Consider the following 20,794-nt stretch of genomic DNA (forward strand, 5'->3'; position numbering starts at 1 on the left):
ACTAAACTGAGTCACCACCTGGTAGCATGGGGTTCCGGGGGGTGGTGTGTGTGGCTGATTAAAGGTATGGGCTTCCAGACCTTGCCATAGATTCCCAGCTGCATCCTTCCTTCTTGACTCAAATTCCTCTTCTGAGTTGCTGCCACATGGGGTTGTTTCATTGAACTTAGGAGCACAATGTAGGCCTGGCTGTAATACATCTTAAAAGTTACAAATGCATTTATTTAAAAAATAATGATAGTATTGGATTTTAACACAAAGAATAAAATAAATACCATGAGCCTATATGGATATCAATAAATGAATGAATAAGTCAGGGAATTAATAAATAAGTGACATATCTTCCTTACAGAAGAATTCCAAATATTAAATGTAGGGAAAAGAGGGAAATAAAATGTCCCTGTTAGAATAGGAAGATAAAAGAGCCCCAGAGTATTCCCATCACAATATTTATTATTTACTTTCCTGGTTTTAAGATATGTTCCCAAGTTCCATGTTATTCCTCCATTCAGGAGCTGGAGTTTTATTCTCTCCTCTTTGATTTTGAACTGTACTTACTCAGTTCTTTTTTCTATTTTTTAAAAAAAATTTATTTGAGTTGGCATACAATGTTACATTACTTTCAGGTATATAATATATTGGTTCAACTTCTCTGTATTTTATGCTATGCTCATAAGAATTGCTCCCATCTGTCACCATACAGCACTATTACAATGCCATTCATTTTATTTCCTATGCTGTGCCTTTCATTCCTGTGACATTCATTCCACAAATGGAAACCTGTACCTGACCCTCCCCTCTGGCAACCATTAGTTGGTTCTCTATATTTATATAGACTTACATATAGGTCTGATTCTGCTTTTTGTTTGTTTATTCATTTTTTAAATTTCACATATAAACAAAATCATATGGTATTTATCTTTCCAGTCTGATTTATTTCACTTAGTGCAATAACCTCTAGGTCCATCTATGTTGTGGCAAATGGCAAAAATTGCATCCTTTTTTATGGCTGTGTAATATTCCTGTGTGTGTGTGTGTGTGTGTGTGTGTGTGTGTCTGTGTGTACCACAGTTTTCTTATCCATTCATCTATTGAATCTGCCACCTTTGGTGACTCACCTCTAAACATAAAATATGAAAGAGGAAAAATATTAACTTTATAGTGGAGAAGGCAGGCACATACTACCAAGTGACCGAAGTTAACATCAGCAGAAATAAACCATTTTGATACAATGTATTCTAGGATATTATTTGATGAAAAGGACACATCATATTTGTAGTATTTTTCAAAAATATTCATAATACCAATCAAATCATGAGCAAACATCAGATAAAACCAAAATGAAGGATATTCTACAAATACATGACCAACACTTTACAAGCATCAAGGTCATAGAAACCAAGAGAAAACTGAGAAACTATGACAAACAGGAGACTGCAGAGAGGTGACAATTAAATGCAAAGCAATATCCTAGGTTAGTTAAATCTTGGATAACAGCAAAATGACATGGATGGTATGCTAGGTAACATGGACCTCTTTTACTATCTTTGCAACACCTTGGTAAATTTAAAATTAGTTCAAATAAGAAATTTTTAAAAATCTTCTATAGTAAACATTACTTCTGCTGGTCATTGTACCATCAACAGATATGTGGTCTCTGATTCCCTTGATCCTAATTCATCAAATTAAAATACAAAATAAGAATTAAAGCCTTTGCTGTCCATAAAGTAAACCTTAGAGGGGCATCTGGGTGGCTCAGTGGGTTAAAGCCTCTGCCTTCAGCTCAGGTCATGATCCCAGGGTCCTGGGATCCAGCCCTGCATTGGGCTCTCTGCTCAGTGGGGAGCCTGCTTCCTCCTCTCTCTCTCTCTCTCTGCCTGCCTCTTTGCCTACTTGTGATCTGTCTGTCAAATAAATAAATAAAAGTCTTTAAAAAAAAAAAAAAGAAAACCTTAGAGAAATGATTCAGAATCTCCTATGCTTTGCTTCTTTTGGAGGAACTGTGGTTAAGAACTAGGGAAAGTGAGGTGAAGTGGGTCACATGGTGGAGAGAGTTGTTTTTGGTTTGCATTGTATTAGGACACAACAGGCAGAAACACAAGACACAAGCCCTTGGCGACACCCTACTGAATCTTCGGAGAGTGAGATGGTGGCTGAGGCTTAGGACAGAAGACAGGTGTCTGGTTTTCTGTCCTACTGTGCTATGACCTGACCCTACTATGCACACAGTTCTAGCTACCTAATCTTAGTAGTCTCGAAGAGGTGGCATGGGACATGTCATAAAGTAGTATTGGAGAGCCTAAGTTCTGTAGATCATGCTTTTGGAACTTAACTGTGCCGTACCTATAGAAATGTAACTTTGATCTCATTGTTATCATTTGTAAAATGAGCATAATAATGAAGACCACACTGCCGTTAGACCGCCGGGAACACCCAGATCACCTTTACTCTCTGAGATAAAGATGTTAGAGAAAGAGGGCAGTTTTCATATTCACATGCAGAAGTAATTCTGACCTCACTACAGTATGAAGACAAATACAACATGTACAAAAGCCACATCAGCTAAAGTGTTTATCACTCTTTATAGGTTGCCATTCGGGAACACTGTGATGTTTCACCCCTGTTGTTTTTTTTTTATTCTTACAGCTGGGTCCATTTGCTCTTTACTAAGAAGGTTTTGTGTGTGTTTTTTCTTCTTCTCCCAAAATGTATTTATTTGAGAGAGAAATGAGAGAGAGAGAGAGAGAGAGAGAGAGAGAGAATGAGTGTGTGTGAGTAGGGGAAGGGGCAGAGGGAGAGAGAAAGCAGACCCCCCACTGAGCATGGAGCAGCTGAGGTGCTCCACCTCCGAATCCTGAAACCATGACCTGAGACACAACCAGGAGCCTGATGCTCCACCAACTCAGCCACCCAGGTGCCCCTACTAAGGAAGTTTTATTCGGAAAGTTCTATTCAAGTATTTATTCCAACTCGAGTTTCTTCTGTTCATAGATGCTTTATGGAATAATGCATTTTCAATGGAAGAAAGTTTATCAACATATCAGAAGAATTGGGGAGTCTGAGTGGCTCAGTGGGTTAAGCCTCTGCCTTCGGCTCAGGTCATGATCCCAGGGTCCTGGGGTCGAGCTTGCATCGGGCTCTCTGCTCAGCAGGGAGCCTGCTTCCCCCTCCCTCTCTGCCTGCCTCTCTGCCTACTTGTGATCTCTGTCTGTCAAATAAATAAATAAAATCTTAAAAAAAAAAAAGGAAGAAGAAGAAGAATGCTCACTGTACCAAATGTTGCTCAGATGACCCACAAATTCTTATTCCTAACCTTTCATTGCCCTGGATCTAAATTATAAATTGACTATTCAGAATGGCAGAGCTGCTATATCCCTTTTTTTTCCTTTCTTTCTTTCTTTTTTTTTATCCTTTCCCTTCATGCTCCTTTCTTTTTTCTTTTTTTTTTCATTTTCTTTCTCTTTCTTTCTTTCTTTCCCCCCCCTTCTCTTCTGCGAGATCCTCCATTGTTTTTCTTGCAATTATTGCACATGGGAAAAAAAACAAAGGTTGCCAATGACATGGAATTCTGGCTAGGACAATTCCCGAGTAGTGCTCTGGGATTCAACCACTCTTTCACCATTTACTATGTGTATGCCCGGGACTGAGAATGGTACATTTCTGAAAGTGAGGTAGAAGTCAAAGATACAGTTATTAGATTGAACCAGTTCAAGGTTTCCTTTCTTGGTGGCCCATTTTATCTAGACATTTATAAGAGGAGTAGATGGAGCTTATCAGAATAAATAAGTGGGAGCAAGTTATGATTTAAAAAAATATAAGACACTCAGTGTAATTCTCTCTTGTGTAATCATCACAACTGTCACAAATAAAAACCTTAGAGGTTGACGGTATCTGTCAACAGTCTCTTCTGACTGAAGGTAAAATTCATCTATATTCTTGGTCCTCTGCTTCAATGTATCCTCAGTAATTCCTATTAATAGACACTAAATGAGCATATTAGTTGTTTCATTAGTCCCCATTTACCAGAGCAGTGATTGGGATTTATGAAAAATAGTCATTGATTAGGGGAGAAGAGCTGGAATTTGGAAGAAAGCCTGAAAAGGAGAGCAGATAAATGGCCCAGATAGATGAAAGCAAGGCGAGGCTTACTGTGAGAGCCCCAGGAATGTGGGCAACTGAGGGTAGAGAGTAAATCAAGGGGCAGCCCCTCATCACTCTGTTTCACAAATGCTCTGCTGTCCAGACCACCCATTCTGCCAGTCTCTGTCCCTGTCTGATACTTACTGTGCTGTTTTCTCTGCCAGCAGTTAGTGTGTTCACCAAGACTCCAAGGGAGTTAAGAAAACATGCACTGATGTCTCCTTCATTTGGAATGCTCCAGAGTTTCTGGGAGATACAGAGCACCCCTCAGGAGCACTGCATTCACTGTTCTACTGAGCAATCACTACCTCTACACCTACCTCCTCAGGGGAGTTTAAAACAGCTTGGAATTCTCTGATAAAGACAGAGGAGAAGTAGAGGTGAAATGTTGAGTGTGGATAGAGAACCAGTGGGTGAGAACTCACTTACATCACAGGTTACTTCTCTATCCTGGCTCCTTCCTCTTCAAAATTCTGTGGCAATGCTTTTATCAGTGAAGGGAAGCCATGCTTGCTCCCTGAAGTGTGAGCCCCAGAACCTCTACCCACTGTCCGTGCATATCCATACCATGCTATCCTCCTCCTGGTACCCTGCACTGTCCGGTCTCCGTAGCTCTGCTCATGTTGTGTTCTCTGGCTTCCCCATTTCTACCTGGATTCAAACATTTGACATGCACTACTCTACACTAAATCAATAGATCAATAAATCAATCAGTGCATTGTCACTGTCCTTCTCTTCCTTGTAGTGGCTTGTTGTACATAATTACAAGCTCATAGCCCATCCGACCTCTACTGTTGTGAAGTCTTTATTCATGTATTCTAAGTTCTTAAAGGAAGAGACCACGGGTTACTCATCTGCACACACTCCAGAGTATTTATCACAATCCTAGGAACCTGGGTGTTCCCTAAATATTCATCACAGAAGTCACCATGATGGCACTGGTATTACACCTTCAAAGTTTGTTTCCTCCCATCTGGACTCAAACAATATGTTTTCCTTGTTCACCGTGTGGAGAAAACAGACACATCCAATGCGCACCAGCATGAGAGGATTCTCTGATGAAAAATGGACACAGGCATCATATTAGCCCTTCTTTTTTTTTTTTTTTTTTTAAAGATTTTATTTTTTATTTATTTGAGAGAGAGAGACAGTGAGAGAGAGAATGAGCGAGGAGAAGGTCAGAGAGCGAAGCAGACTCCCCATGGAGCTGGGAGCCTGATGTGGGACTCGATCCCGGGACTCCAGGATCACGCCCTGAGCCGGAGGCAGTCGTCCAACCAACTGCGCCACCCAGGCGTCCCCATATTAGCCCTTCTAAAGCTTGCTAAGAATCTGAACTGAAGCAAACAGATGGCTTGCTCCGCAGCGCAAGCACGAGGATACAGATGTGCCCTCAGGGCTCTGGAGAACACAGGGAGTGTGATTGGTTCTACTGGAGTAGGAGAGGTAGGGTGATCAAAAATATCTTAGAGGTGCAGTTATGGGTCCAGTTATGGTACAGTGGAGAAGGAGGAAGGAAAATCCAGGGAAAATTCTCTGCAAGGCTCAGAAATAATTGGGGAAATGATACTTAGACAAAGAATAGAAGGAAATTTCATGAATGGTACAAGGTGGTCAACCTACTTCTATTCTCAAGCACTGTCTGATGGCCGGATGGATTCACAAACAAAATAACATGAGATGAGAAATCCTAAGAAGGACTTCTCTTTTTATATCATTTAAATTCAAATAGCTAATGTATAGGGCATCATTAGTTTCAGATGTAGAGTTCAGTAATTCTTCAGTTGCATATAACACCCAGTGTCATCACATCACGTGCCTCCTTAATGCTCGTCGCCAAGTTACCTCACCACCCCACCCACCTCTCCTCCAGCAACCCATGTCCTTTCCCAGACTTAAGAATCTCTCATGGTTTGTTTCCGACTCTGATTAGAAGGACTTCTTACCTCTGACTCAAGTAGACAGTGGCACTTTCTTGGAGAAGGTGGGCTTCTAGTTCAGTCTACGATGGTGAATATAATTTAAGAAGGTAAGAGAATCAAGAAGGGCCTTGTAAGATGGGACTGTATTTTGATGCGGAATAATGTACGGTGGAATGTGGATGTACGGTGGATGTGGAATAGTATAAAAATACTTGTTAGAATAGCAGTTCTGGAGAGTGACATCAGGAGATAAGTTCTACAAGAAATTTAAAGTTTTTTCAAAAATAGTCCCATGAGACTGGATTTTATTCTGACAAAAGTGTCAAAGATTTTTTTTTGAACAAGACATTTAGGTGTAAACAAGGGAGTTCTGTATGGGCCCATTCATGCAATGGAATGTCATTCAGCCTTAGAAGGAAGGGGATTGTGACACCTGTTACAGGTAGATGAACCAAGAGGACAGTATGTCGAGGGATAACCAGGCGCAAAGGGACAAATACTGTCTGATTTCAGCTATATGAGGGCTTTGGAGGAGTCAGACTTATCCATGGAAAGTGGAATGATGGGTGCCAGGGTCTGGGGGCCAGGCATGAGATGAGGGGTCAGTGTTTAAACGGGACAGAGTTTCTGTTTGGGAGGTGACACAACAATGTGAACGCTCCTGATGCCATACCTAAAAATGGTAAACTTTGATGCCATGTGCATTTTACACTATAAAAAAGTATTGGTGCTAGTGAAACGGTGCCCGTCAGTGATGGAGGGCTGTGATGTGGGCACGCCCTTCAGCACCCTGTGCCGTGTCCTTTATGTCTTTCTCACATTGTCGTGAACCTGAAATGATACATATATCTGCTCCTATTATTTAAAAAAGGAGACGTGTTGAACAAAATTGATCCTGAAGTAACAGGCCTTGTTCATACATTCAATTTAAGAAATGTTGGGTACTGGGTGTGGTGCATAAACAAAGAGTTTTGGAACACTGGAAAAAATAAAATAAAATAAAATGATTAAAAAAAAAGAGGAGGAGTCAAGATGGCAGAGAAGTAGCAGGCTGAGACTACTTCAGCTAGCAGGAGATCAGCTAGAGAGCTTATCTAAAGATTGCAAACACCTGCAAATCCATTGGCAGATCGAAGAGAAGAAGAACAGCAATTCTAGAAACAGAAAAACAACCACTTTCTGAGGTAGGACTGGTGGAGAAGTGAATCCAAAGCGGGAAGATAGACCCCAGGGGGAGGGGCCGGCTCCCGGCAAGCGGTGGAGCAACGGAGCATAAAATCAGGACTTTTAAAAGTCTGTTCCGCTGAGGGACATCGCTCCGGAGTCTAAACTGGGGCAAAGCCCAAGTGGGGTCGGTGTGGCCTCAGGTCTCCCAGGGTCACAGAAGGATTGGGGGTGTCTGAGTGTCGCAGACTTGCGGGTATTGGAACAGGAAAGCCGGTTGCAGAGATAGAGCCACCAGTAAGCTCACAGCTCGGTGTTGCCTTGAACCGGTCGCAGGCTTGGTGAGCTCGGAGCGCGGCCGGAGGTTGGGCAGACGGGAGTTACAAGGAGCTGTTCGCTGAGGGTGCACTGGGGAGCGGGGCCCCGGGCTCTCAGCTCCTCCGGGCCGGAGACCAGGAGGCCGCCATTTGTATTCCCGTCCTCTGGAACTCTACGGAAAGCGCTCAGGGAATAAAAGCTCCTGAAAGCAAAACCGAGCCTATCACTCAGCCGGACCCTGGTAAGGGTGGTGCAATTCCGCCTGGGGCAAAGACACTTGAGAATCAGTACAACAGGCCCCTCCCCCAGAAGATCAACAAGAAATCCAGGCAAGACCAAGTTCACCTACCAAGCAGTGCAGTTTCAATACCAAGGAGAGCAGCAGAATTCCAGAGGATAAGAAAACAAACCATATTTGGAAATTATGCTTTCTCCCTGTGATTTTTTAGTCTTGCAGTTAATTTAATTTTTTTTCATTTTTTCTCTTCTTCTGCTAAATTTTTTTTTAACTTTTACCCTTTTCTTTTTTAACGTTTTTTAACTAGTTTATCTAATATATATATATATATATATATTTCTTTTTTATACTTTTCTTTATTCGTTTTCTATTTTTTATTCTTTTTTTCTTTTTTTCTTTCTTTATTTTTGAACCTCTTTTTATCCCCAAATCAGAAGAGATCCCAATCTCTTCAATCTCTTTTTTTAATTCTTTTTTTAATTCTTGATTGAATTTTTAATTCAATCTCTTTTTATAATACTTTTTTTTCTTTTTTTTCTTTTTTTTCTTTCTTTCTTTTCAAACCTCTTTTTATCCCCAAATCAGAAGAGATCCCAATCAGAAGAGATTGGGAGATCCCAATCAGAAGAGATCCCAATCAGGGGAGATCCCTCACCCAATCATGAGGGGGGATTTCTCCTGATTTGGTTAAAGCATATTTTCCTGAGATTGTTGCCACCCTTTTAGTGTTTTACTTGCTCCTTCATATACTCTTAGCTGGACAAAATGACAAGGCGGAAAAATTCACAACAAAAAAAAAGAACAAGAGGCAGTACCGAAGGCTAGGGACCTAATAAATACAGACATTGGTAATATGTCAGATCTAGAGTTCAGAATGACAATTCTCAAGATTCTAGCCGGGCTCAAAAAAGGCATGGAAGATATTAGAGAAACCATCTCCGGAGATATAAAAGCCCTTTCTGGAGAAATAAAAGAACTAAAATCTAATCAAATTGAAATCAAAAAAGCTATTAATGAGGTGCAATAAAAAATGGAGGCTCTCACTGCTAGGTTAAATGAGGCAGAAGAAAGAATTAGCGATATAGAAGACCAAATGACAGAGAATAAATAAGCTGAGCAAAAGAGGGACAAACAGCTACTGGACCATGAGGGGAGAATTCGAGAGATAAGTGACACCATAAGACAAAACAACATTAGAATAATTGGGATTCCAGAAGAAGAAGAAAGAGAGAGGGGAGCAGAAGGTATATTGGAGAGAATTATTGGGGAGAATTTCCCCAATATGGCAAAGGGAACGAGCATCAAAATTCAGGAGGTTCAGAGAACGCCCCTCAAAATCAATAAGAATAGGCCCACACCCCGTCACCTAATAGTAAAATTTACAAGCCTTAGTGACAAAGAGAAAATCCTGAAAGCAGCCCGGGAAAAGAAGTCTGTAACATACAATGGTAAAAGTATTAGATTGGCAGCTGACTTATCCGCAGAGACCGGGCAGGCCAGAAAGAGCTGGCATGATATTTTCAGAGCACTAAACGAGAAAAACATGCAGCCAAAAATACTATATCCAGCTAGGCTATCATTGAAAATAGAAGGAGAGATTAAAAGCTTCCAGGACAAACAAAAACTGAAAGAATTTGCAAACACCAAACCAGCTCTACAGGAAATACTGAAAGGGGTCCTCTAAGCAAAGAGAGAGCCTACAAGTGGTAGATCAGAAAGGAACAGAGACAATATACAGTAACAGTGCCCTTACAGGCAATACAATGGCACTAAATTCATATCTCTCAATAGTTAACCTGAATGTTAATGGGCTAAATGCCCCAATCAAAAGACACAGGGTATCAGAATGGATAAAAAAACAAAACCCATGTATATGTTGCCTCCAAGAAACTCATTTTAAGCTCAAAGACACCTCCAGAATTAAAGTGAGGGGGTGGAAAAGAATTTACCATATGAATGGACATCAGAAAAAAGCAGGAGTGGCAATCCTTATATCAGATCAATTAGATTTTAAGCCAAAGACTATAATAAGAGATGAGGAAGGACACTATATCATACTCAAAGGGTCTGTCCAACAAGAAGATCTAACAATTTTAAATATCTATGCCCCCAACGTGGGAGCAGCCAACTATATAAACCAATTAATAACAAAATCAAAGAAACACATCAACAATAATACAATAATAGTAGGGGACTTTAACACTCCCCTCACTGAAATGGACAGATCATCCAAGCAAAAGATCAACAAGGAAATAAAGGCCTTAAATGATACACTGGATGAGATAGACATCACAGATATATTCAGAACATTTCATCCCAAAGCAACAGAATACACATTCTTCTCTAGTGCACATGGAACATTCTCCAGAATAGATCACATCCTCGGTCCTAAATCAGGACTCAACCGGTATCAAAAGATTGGGATCATTCCCTGCATATTTTCAGACCACAATGCTCTGAAGCTAGAACTCAACAACAAGAGGAAGTTTGGAAAGAACACAAATACATGGAGACTAAACAGCATCCTTCTAAAGAATGAATGGGTCAACCGGGAAATTAAAGAAAAATTTAAAAAAATCATGAAACAAATGATAATGAAAACACAACAGTTCAAAATCTGTGGAACACAACAAAGGCAGTCCTGAGAGGAAAATATATAGCGGTACAAGCTTTTCTCAAGAAACAAGAAAGGTCTCAGGTACACAACCTAACCCTACACCTAAAGGAGCTGGAGAAAGAACAAGAAAGAAACCCTAAGCCCAGCAGGAGAAGAGAAATCATAAGGATCAGAGCAGAAATCAATGAAATAGAAACCAAAAAAACAATAGAACAAATCAACGAAACTAGGAGCTGGTTCTTTGAAAGAATTAATAAAATTGATAAACCCCTGGCCAGACTTATCAAAAAGAAAAGAGAAAGGACCCAAATAAATAAAATCATGAAGAAAGAGCAGAGATCACAACTAACACCAAAGAAATACAAACTATTATAAGAACATACTATGAGCAACTCTACGCCAACAAATTTGACAATCTGGAAGAAATGGATGCATTCCTAGAAACATATAAACTACCACAACTGAACCAGGAAGAAATAGAAAGCCTGAACAGACCCATAACCAGTAAGGAGATTGAAACAGTCATTAAAAATCTCCAAACAAACAAAAGCCCAGGGCCAGATGACTTCCCGGGGGAATTCTACCAAACATTTAGAGAAGAACTAATTCCTATTCTCCTGAAACTGTTCCAAAAAATAGAAATGGAAGGAAAACTTCCAAACTCATTTTATGAGGCCAGCATCACCTTGATCCCAAAACCAGACAAGGATCCCATCAAAAAAGAGAGCTATAGACCAATATCCTTGATGAACACAGATATGAAAATTCTCGCCAAAATACTAGCAAATAGGATTCAACAGTACGTTAAAAGGATTATTCACCACGACCAAGTGGGATTTATCCCAGGGCTTCAAGGTTGGTTCAACATCCGCAAATCAGTCAATGTGATACAACACATCAATAAAAGAAAGAACAAGAACCATATGATACTCTCAATAGATGCTGAAAAAGCATTTGACAAAGTACAGCATCCCTTCCTGATCAAAACTCTTCAAAGTGTAGGGATAGAGGGCACATACCTCAATATCATCAAAGCCATCTATGAAAAACCCACCGCAAATATCATTCTCAATGGAGAAAAAATGAAAGCTTTTCCCCTAAGGTCAGGAACACGGCAGGGATGTCCATTATCACCTTATCACTGCTATTCAACATAGTACTAGAAGTCCTAGCCTCAGCAATCAGACAACAAAAGGAAATTAAAGGCATCCAAATCGGCAAAGAAGAAGTCAAATTATCACTCTTCACAGATGATATGATACTCTACGTGGAAAACCCAAAAGACTCCACTCCAAAACTGCTAGAACTTGTACAGGAATTCAGTAAAGTGTCAGGATATAAGATCAATGCACAGAAATCAGTTGCATTTCTCTACACCAACAACAAGACAGAAGAAAGAGAAATTAAGGAGTCAATCCCATTTACAATTGCACCACAAACCATAAGATACCTAGGAAAAAACCTAACCAAAGAGGCATAGTTTTTATACTCAGAAAACTATAAAGTACTCATGAAAGAAATTGAGGAAGACACAAAGAAATGGAAAAATGTTCCATGCTCCTGGATTGGAAGAATAAATATTGTGAAAATGTCTATGCTACCTCAAGCAATCTACACATTTAATGCAATTCCTATCAAAGTACCATCCATCTTTTTCAAAGAAATGGAACAAATAATTCTAAAATTTATATGGAACCAGAAAAGACCTCGAATAGCCAAAGGGATATTGAAAAAGAAAGCCAAAGTTGGTGGCATCACAATTCCGGACTTGAAGCTCTATTACAAAGCTGTCATCATCAAGACAGCATGGTACTGGCACAAAAACAGACACATAGATCAATGGAACAGAATAGAGAGCCCAGAAATAGACCCTCAACTCTATGGTCAACTAATCTTTGACAAAGCAGGAAAGAATGTCCAATGGAAAAAAGACAGCCTCTTTAATAAATGGTGCTGGGAAAATTGGGCAGCCACGTGCAGAAAAATGAAATTGGACCATTTCCTTATACCACACACAAAAATAGACTCAAAATGGATTAAGGACCTCAATGTGAGAAAGGAATCCATCAAAATCCTTGAGGAGAACACAGGCAGCAACCTCTTCGACCTCAGCCGCAGCAACATCTTCCTAGGAACATCGCCAAAGGCAAGGGAAGCAAAGGCAAAAATGAACTATTGGGATTTCATCAAGATCAAAAGCTTTTGCAAAGCAATGGAAACAGTTAACAAAACCAAAAGACAACTGACAGAATGGGAGAAGATATTTGCAAACGACATATCAGATAAAGGACTAGTGTCCAAAATCTATAAAGAACTTATCAAACTCAACACCCAAAGAACAAATAATCCAATCAAGAAATGGGCAGAGGACATGAACAGACATTTCTGCAAAGAAGACATCCAGATGGCCAACAGACACATGAAAAAGTGCTCCATATCACTCGGCATCAGGGAAATACAAATCAAAACCACAATGAGATATCACCTCACACCAGTCAGAATGGCTAAAATCAACAAGTCAGGAAATGACAGATGCTGGCGAGGATGCGGAGAAAGGGGAACCCTCCTACACCTTTGATGGGAATGCAAGCTGGTGCAACCACTCTGGAAAACAGCATGGAGGTTCCTCAAAATGTTGAAAATAGAACTGCCCTATGACCCAGCAATTGCACTACTGGGTATTACCCTAAAGATACAAACGCAGTGATCCAAAGGGGCACGTGCACCCAAATGTTTATAGCAGCAATGTCCACAATAGCCAAACTGTGGAAAGAACCTAGATGTCCATCAACAGATGAATGGATCAAGAAGATGTGGTATATATACACAATGGAATACTATGCAGCCATCAAAAGAAACAAAATCTTGCTATTGCGACAACATGGATGGAACTAGAGCGTATCATGCTTAGCGAAATAAGTCAAGCGGAGAAAGACAGCTATCATATGATCTCCCTGAGAGATCATATGATATGAGGAAGTGGTGATGCAACATGGGGGCTTAAGTGGATAGGAGAAGAATCCATGAAACAAGATGGGATAAGGAGGGAGACAAACCATAAATGACTCTTAATCTCATGAAACAAACTGTGGGTTGCTGGGGGGAGGGGGGTTGGGAGAAGGGGGGTAGGGTTATGGACATTGGGGAGGGTATGTGCTTTTGGGTAAATTGGAAGGGGAGATGAACCATGAGAGACTATGGACTCTGAAAAACAATCTGAGGGGTTTGAAGTGGCGGGGAGGTGGGAGGTTGGGGTACCAGGTGGTGGGTATTATAGAGGGCACGGCTTGCATGGAGCACTGGGTGTGGTGAAAATAAATAAATTGGAAAAAAAAAAGAAAGTAATGTTGGTGTGATGGCTGTGGTATAGGAATTGCGCCCCCTTGCCAGGTAGAGGTCAAAGGGCATATAAGTGACCACCTTAAGTGTGCTGACTTTGGGGCACCTGGGTGGCTCAGTGGTTAATCAACTGCCTTTGGTTCAGGTCATGATCCTGGGGTCCTGGAATCGAGCCCCGCATCAGACTCCCTGCTCAGTGGAAAGCCTGCTTCTCCCCTTCCCCCCCTGCTTATGTGCCCTCTCTCTCTGTGTCTCTCTGTCAAATAAATAAATAAATAAAATCTTAAAAAAAAAAAGTGCTAACATCCCCATGGGGGAGGTGGGGCATTAACAATGGTTAAATACATGCCTGGTAGTGGAAGAAACACTAATTTTTCTTCTGGCATTTTATCTGACTGTTTCTGAGGGACCACCAAGCCCCCAGGGAGATCACCCCCACTTATACACTCACATGATGACCCTGTCCCTTATCTAACGTGTGACCCAAACATGTACCCTTTCCTGCCAGGCTGGCTCTCTCTTTCCTGTGTTGTGCTGAAGAGAATCATCCTCTTCCAGGCACCTGCCGCTACAGGATGCTGCAGGACCCTGAACGGGGATCCCTGGCATGGCTTCCTTCTTCTGTCTGGGCTCCCAGAGCTCTGTTTATGCTACTGCCAATATTTGCTGGTGCCACAGCCTCGGTTTACTGACTGTGCTCTTCCGTGAATTCTTACACTGTGCCAAACTACACATCCCTCCCACCAGTGTGCGGGGACCTCGATTCAGCAAATTCTCGTGCATCTGACAGAGAAGTGGAGGAAAACCCATTTTCCGACTGCTTTGTCCCATGCACACCTTCTCGTAAGATAACATCTCATGCTGAACTTTGTGAAAAGTAACCTGACATTTCTCTCAAGGACTCCTTCCCTCAGACCCAGGGAAATGTTCACAGGGGATGGGGTGGGTGGCCCATCTGACTCAGACAGTACTTACCTCACTTTGATTTTACAGTCAATGCCCTCAGGTGACTCCTACTTCCCTTAAGAAGAGTTCTAGAAAAGGAGGCTCTTGTACATGCAGATACGGAGGATGCCAAGACATGTGTTAATACCAAAATGATCACATTTGAGAGTCAAGCCAGGACAATCCCTAGTGCTGGCTAAAAGAGTAAATACTGTGGAGGACCCAGAAAGATAACGTTGCTTACATGCCCAGTGGAGAACCACGTAAAACCACACTTCCACTGACACAATAAGCAGAATTGCCTCAATGGCAATAAAGTAATTTTAAAATATTTATTAAATGTTCAAATTTAAAAAGCAAAGAGTTTAAAGATTAAAGTCAAAAGAAAATAGGAGGCAACATTACAGGGATAATGAAATCATCAGCGAAACTAGATCTCATTAGACCCATCATGACTTACTAGACCCAGAACAAGGTAGTGAGCTTCCTGTGCGTGTATCCGGGCACTTCCAACTGGTTCATCTTTTGTTAGTAAAAATGCAAATTAACCCAAAATTCAATTTAGAAGTAATGTAATAAGGGCCAAAGTAATAACCTTGAAGTTGGTCGTATTACAAATTCTTAATTTTAGAGTTTTTAGGTGCTACTGCATATGTGACCGGTGATTGTGTACAGACATTCTCCAGGCCCTATTGGAGGAGCCGGCTTTGTGGGACAGTGACCCTAGGACTATTTTCCTCACCACCCCACAGGCGCTGAGGAGCCTTTCCAGGGCTACCCAAGGCAAATGGGAGGATGGGCACAAGGATCGTGATGCTTTCCCTTGCATTTCAGCTCAAATCCCTCTCCTTTTATTTTCCATATATTTCAATTCTGCCTAAGCTTTGGTCTCATACAAAAAAAAAAAAAAAAAAAAAAAAAAAAAGCCATTGAAGACAATCACTCTGGTGCAACTGTTTGCGTCCAAGTAAATGAAGCAAAAAAAAACAAAAAACAAAAAACAAAACAAAGCAAAAAACAAAAACACAAAACAAAACACACACACACACACAAGCCTGTGAAAATGGATATTTGAATAATGCATTACAGAGAGAATAAAAGACCTTTAAGCATCATATGGATAAAATCAGCAGCCTGGGAGTCGCAGCAGTGCTAAGTGTACAAATGGAGGGGGAGTGTGTGTGAGTGCCACAATCCCGGTGTTAACCCGGATGGCCATTTATCAGCTCTCACATTAAGGATGAAAACTTTTTTTTTTCTTCTAATTAATCCACGAAGCACAATTTTCATGTCAGAAGGCATCCACTTAGTCTATTATTAATGATTTCACTCCATCACTTAAAAAAAAAAAAACTTTTTGATTAAAATTCAATATTTTTTTCCTGCAAATTATGCTCTCCTCTCTGCTATAGGGACAAAAATAAACTCCTAGGTAACCAAAGGCCTATGTCCTGTGTAGTTACATAGCCTTACCTGCTATTCTCTCCTCTCTTTCTTCTTCCTCTTCTTTCAGTGAAAGATAATTTAACCTTTCTATGTATTTGATTTATTGGGGCTTCTGTTGACAGCAATGGTCACATAGGCTATAAAATGCTGAGTATATTACTCATCCTATAGACCAACTGATGACAGAGTTCTTTCTTTCTCTCATTATTTACTCGCCATATTAGATTCACTGTTTTCACACAAGGCAATAAATAATTGAGGGCTCCGTGTTCTGAGCATTGATTGGGAGGTGGACTCATTGAAGGAAAGATGTGTGGTTCTGTGTCCGTTTTTCTTGCCTACAACCCGGCCCTGGCTCACCCTGCCCTCTAGGAGGCTGGATTAGTTGCTGAAACTCCATGGCTCTCACTTCCTGGGCAGTGGGCTTTCTGATAGGAGTCTGCCATGGGGGATCCTCCAGAGGGAGACTCAGGAGGAGCAAGAGGGGAGAAGGTACGTACATCTTTCTGCTATTTTGATTCCTGACCATGAGGTTTTAAATGCAGTAGTCCCATTCCTGGTTTTTTTGTGTTTTATTTTGTTTTTGTTTGTTTTGTTTTGTTTTAATCCTTTGAGTATCCGAGGCAAAATGTGGTCTCCTTAAATGTGCAGCATTGCTTTAAATGTACTGCCTCCTCTTGGTTCCTCTTGGTTCAGCTTTTCAAAACCTGTATCGCTTTCCCCTATATTAAATACCCTGTGTCAGAGATATGTCATATCATGCATTCCCACTTTCCTGGCTCGATCTGGACAGACATGGCCTTTAATCTTGGGAGAATGCATTCATAAAAATTAAATGGTCTCCAATGTCACATACAACAATCTGACCTTAGAATTCCAAGCCTGGAATGAGCTTCATATATCAATAATTGTATGAATTTTTTCAATTTATACATAAGCGTTGTCTTGTTTTAAAGTTTAGGTGGTATACGAAAATCATTCAGCTCCTGAATAGTATGAAAACTAAAATTCCGTTTTCTGTCAATACTTTGATTTAAATTTAATTTTTACATTGAAAATGCCCTGAGCATGATCAAAAAAAGCAGCTGCCGTAAAATAAAGTTACCATCACTGAGAAATGCATTGAAAGTCTCATACAGAGAAAAAGTAACTAGTTTTTTCGAATTCCTCATTCCCCTCATTCTGCACATAGCAATGAGCCTTCCAAGTCAATTCTCTTTTCAACATGGCACACAGGCCTTCTTAGTAATGAGATCCCATCGACACAGTCTCCAGAATGCCACAGATGGGAGGGCAGAACGGAAGAGATCAAACTGAGTTGGGAAGCGTCCATTTCTCACATTGAACTTCTGACAAAGTGTTTCCCTTTCTCATCAGTTAGACCTCCTGACCTGGGCATTTTTCATGCTCAACAAAGGTTCCTTAAATTCCTTGCTCATTAAGTACACCTAATCACCCCAATGTCTTCAATAGACAATTCACATGAACAGATTGTGTGCAAGTTTTTGATGTGCAAGCCCCACTGAACATATGCTTAATGTCTCAATACTTCAAGCCAATTAGTGATAAGTAACTTTTCATGGTAAAGTTTATATTTTTGACAGATATATTGAATCTTTCTTCTCTGTAGGTTCTCCTAATATTTTTGACCTTGAATACTAATAGCAAAATTATCTTGAATACCCATATTATAATTTTTTAACAAAGCACATTTGCTCAGATGGAAAAAAACGGACTCACTTAATAAATTTATTTGAGAGTCTTTATTGCCTAACTGAAAGCAAAATAAATAAATGTTCTGCATTTCCTAAGAAAAAGAGCTCCTCTAATTGTTTATGGATATTGCAGGAGTTTTGGCATAACTGTATTCATTTATGTCCAGAAAGGTAAGAAATCATTTTTATTTGACCTTACTTTTCACTTAAAAGGGACAGAACTATCACATACTAAATTCATTCCAATAATTTAGTGAGACTGAAGTTTTAGTTTTGCTTTTGTTGTTTCGTGTTATAGATATGAGATGTTAGATCAGCTTAAAAACAGACTTCAGATACTTGAAATTTCAACTGAAATCACTGGAAGATTTCCAGAGGAGAGAAACAATCACTAGTTTCTATCTTATTAAAACAATAATTACCAGGCAAGAGGAAGAAAGCAACAAGTGACCGGAGTCTGAAAGTGCTTGTCAGTGGACAGTCATTAAGGCTTGGCCAGAAACAATGCAGATTACAGTAACCTATTAGGTGACCACTTCCCCCAGCACTCAAAGAATGCAGGATTGCTCGGATAAGTCATTCCATCCCATCTCTTCCATTTTGGCCTCCAAGGACCAGTCTTCCATTGGAGGCATGGAGTTTATAACATCTCATTTTTTCCTTATAATAGTTCTGTCCCTCCACTGTATGGGAGTCGTCGGTGCTCTGATTTTTAACGCAGTCACGAGGAGCTGCTTGAAAGGCAATGTCACTCAGTTTAGTGATCCAGACCCTGACTGAACCCAGGCGGCCTGCCCTCTGTCCCTTAGCCCACACATGTGTAAAAGGAAGAAAACACTAGTGATTCTCTAATGAGGATGTGGCGAAGATTCAATGAGTCAATTTACATTAAAAACTTAGAATAGTACCTGGTTCCCTGTTTCTCTACAAAAGACTAAACGGATTCTGAATATTAGCATTGCTGCTAATTTTCTTAAATTTTTAATCTTGTGCAAGATTGCCAATGGATTTATTTATAATTTTTAAATCTGCATTTAAATTATATTTATAAATTTATATTTATTTATCATATATAGTATATATGATATATATTTATATTTATATTTAAAGATTTATTTATTTGTAAATTTTCCATCCTGGAAAACAAATACCTAAATTTCCCAAGAGAATTTTTGGATATATTGGGGAATAAATCTTTTGGAAATATATATTTTTAAAACAAGTATAGAATTACATTTTATATCCTCAGAGTGAATTATTCAATATGTAAGGAGTCAAATTCATATTTGTGGACCCTGGAAATTCTCACTCTGTGTTCATAACATTTAATTATTTTAGGGAAGATCAACTGTTATTTTGCAAAATAACACTATGATTCTAATTATTTAACTGTATTTCATTTTATTTCTTAAGAAGGAGAGAGTGACAGAGGGAGAAGTAGTAGGAGAATCCCAAGCAGATCCCATACCCCAAGCAGAGTCTGACATAGGGCTGGATCTCACAACTCTGGGATCATGACCTGATTCAAATTCAAGAGTTGGACGTTTAACCAGCTGAGCCACCCAGGTGCCCCTGATTCTAACTGTTTTGTATGATCCATTGGCCTCTTTTAAAACTGGGGTTGTGTCTTAAAAATACATTCAAAATATTATGTTTAATATGTTACAAAATTAAAAGGTCTTAGTAGAAAGAGGCAGATTCACAAAGGACATGCCCTAATTGCCTACAGGGGTGGCATTAAGGTGGTGGGAAATGGGTAACATGCTTCTTTCCACAGACACCACAGTCTCTATACGTACCGCTCCATCAATGAGATAAGATAAAGCTGACCACCCTTCTGATGGGGAGAGGCAGTCCATGTGCCCTTCACTGTGCCTGCTCCCATCCCACTCAAAGGTCACCGTTCTGCCTGGACTCTAATGCTCATTAAAGAATAAGATTCTACTAAGTCCACGTTAAAGATCTCACTGGCAATATTCAGTGATTCATGAATCCAACAGCATTCAATCTAGCAGATAGAAAGGAATTCCAAAGACCTATATGAGGCTCGAGATTTTTATAAGATCAGAGTGAGCAGGAATAAGAAAGTTCTCTTGGGCACTGGCTGATTGGTTAAAGCAGGGTTACTGTCCTTATATGGAGCAAAGGGAAGTCCTAGAGCAGGTCAGGGAATGGGGCTGGCAGATAAGACCCTATGGGTTGACCTGGGTCTTCCTTTCCTAGGATTGCCCAGCGCAGACATTCAGTTAGGGTTGATTTCTGACGTGGCCCTTCAAAGAAACGGCTCCACCTTGGTCCAATCTGATTACTTTAACATCCCCAGACAGGTTCAGAATTAAAGTTGGGAGATTACTGATCTAGAAGACAAGTGCAAACACAGTACAACACAAACATTTGTTGCCAATTACTGCGTGCCAAGGTTTGGACCAGCCCCTTCCCAACTAAGACAAAGATCTGCTCCCAGTCCCTACTGGCTGTCTGACTCTCTCTTCCCTTAAAACAAATTCTCTGCAAGAAGTGTCATAGCTTCACACTCCACTGGGCTTCAAAACCAGCATATCAGGTATACCCAAGCACGTATTACTTCCGCTTTGTGTGTCCTTTTTAACGCAGGTTGAAACCTTGCCACATTTGCACGCCGATGCTGCCTGCTAAGCATCCCTTGTGTAATAAGTGAGATTACTGCAATGGACAGGATGACTTGTGCAGAAGAAACTGACTATTACTTCTTTGGCTTCCTATGTGGTGCAGGTGGCACAACGCACACATCTGGAAACTCGCCCCAGACAAACGGAACCATATGGGGTTTCTGTCGGCTTACAGAGACGTGAGGGTGAGGAGAGAGTATAAAAGTTTCCTATTTCAAAGCTACAGACCTTCCTTCTTTGCTGCCCAAACGTGAGGCCCGGATCCCATTGTCCTTTCTTTGTTTCAGCAGAAGCTTTAAAGA

The sequence above is a fragment of the Neovison vison genome, chromosome 4, assembly GCF_020171115.1.
Source record: "Neovison vison isolate M4711 chromosome 4, ASM_NN_V1, whole genome shotgun sequence".
NCBI lineage: Eukaryota > Metazoa > Chordata > Mammalia > Carnivora > Mustelidae > Neogale > Neogale vison.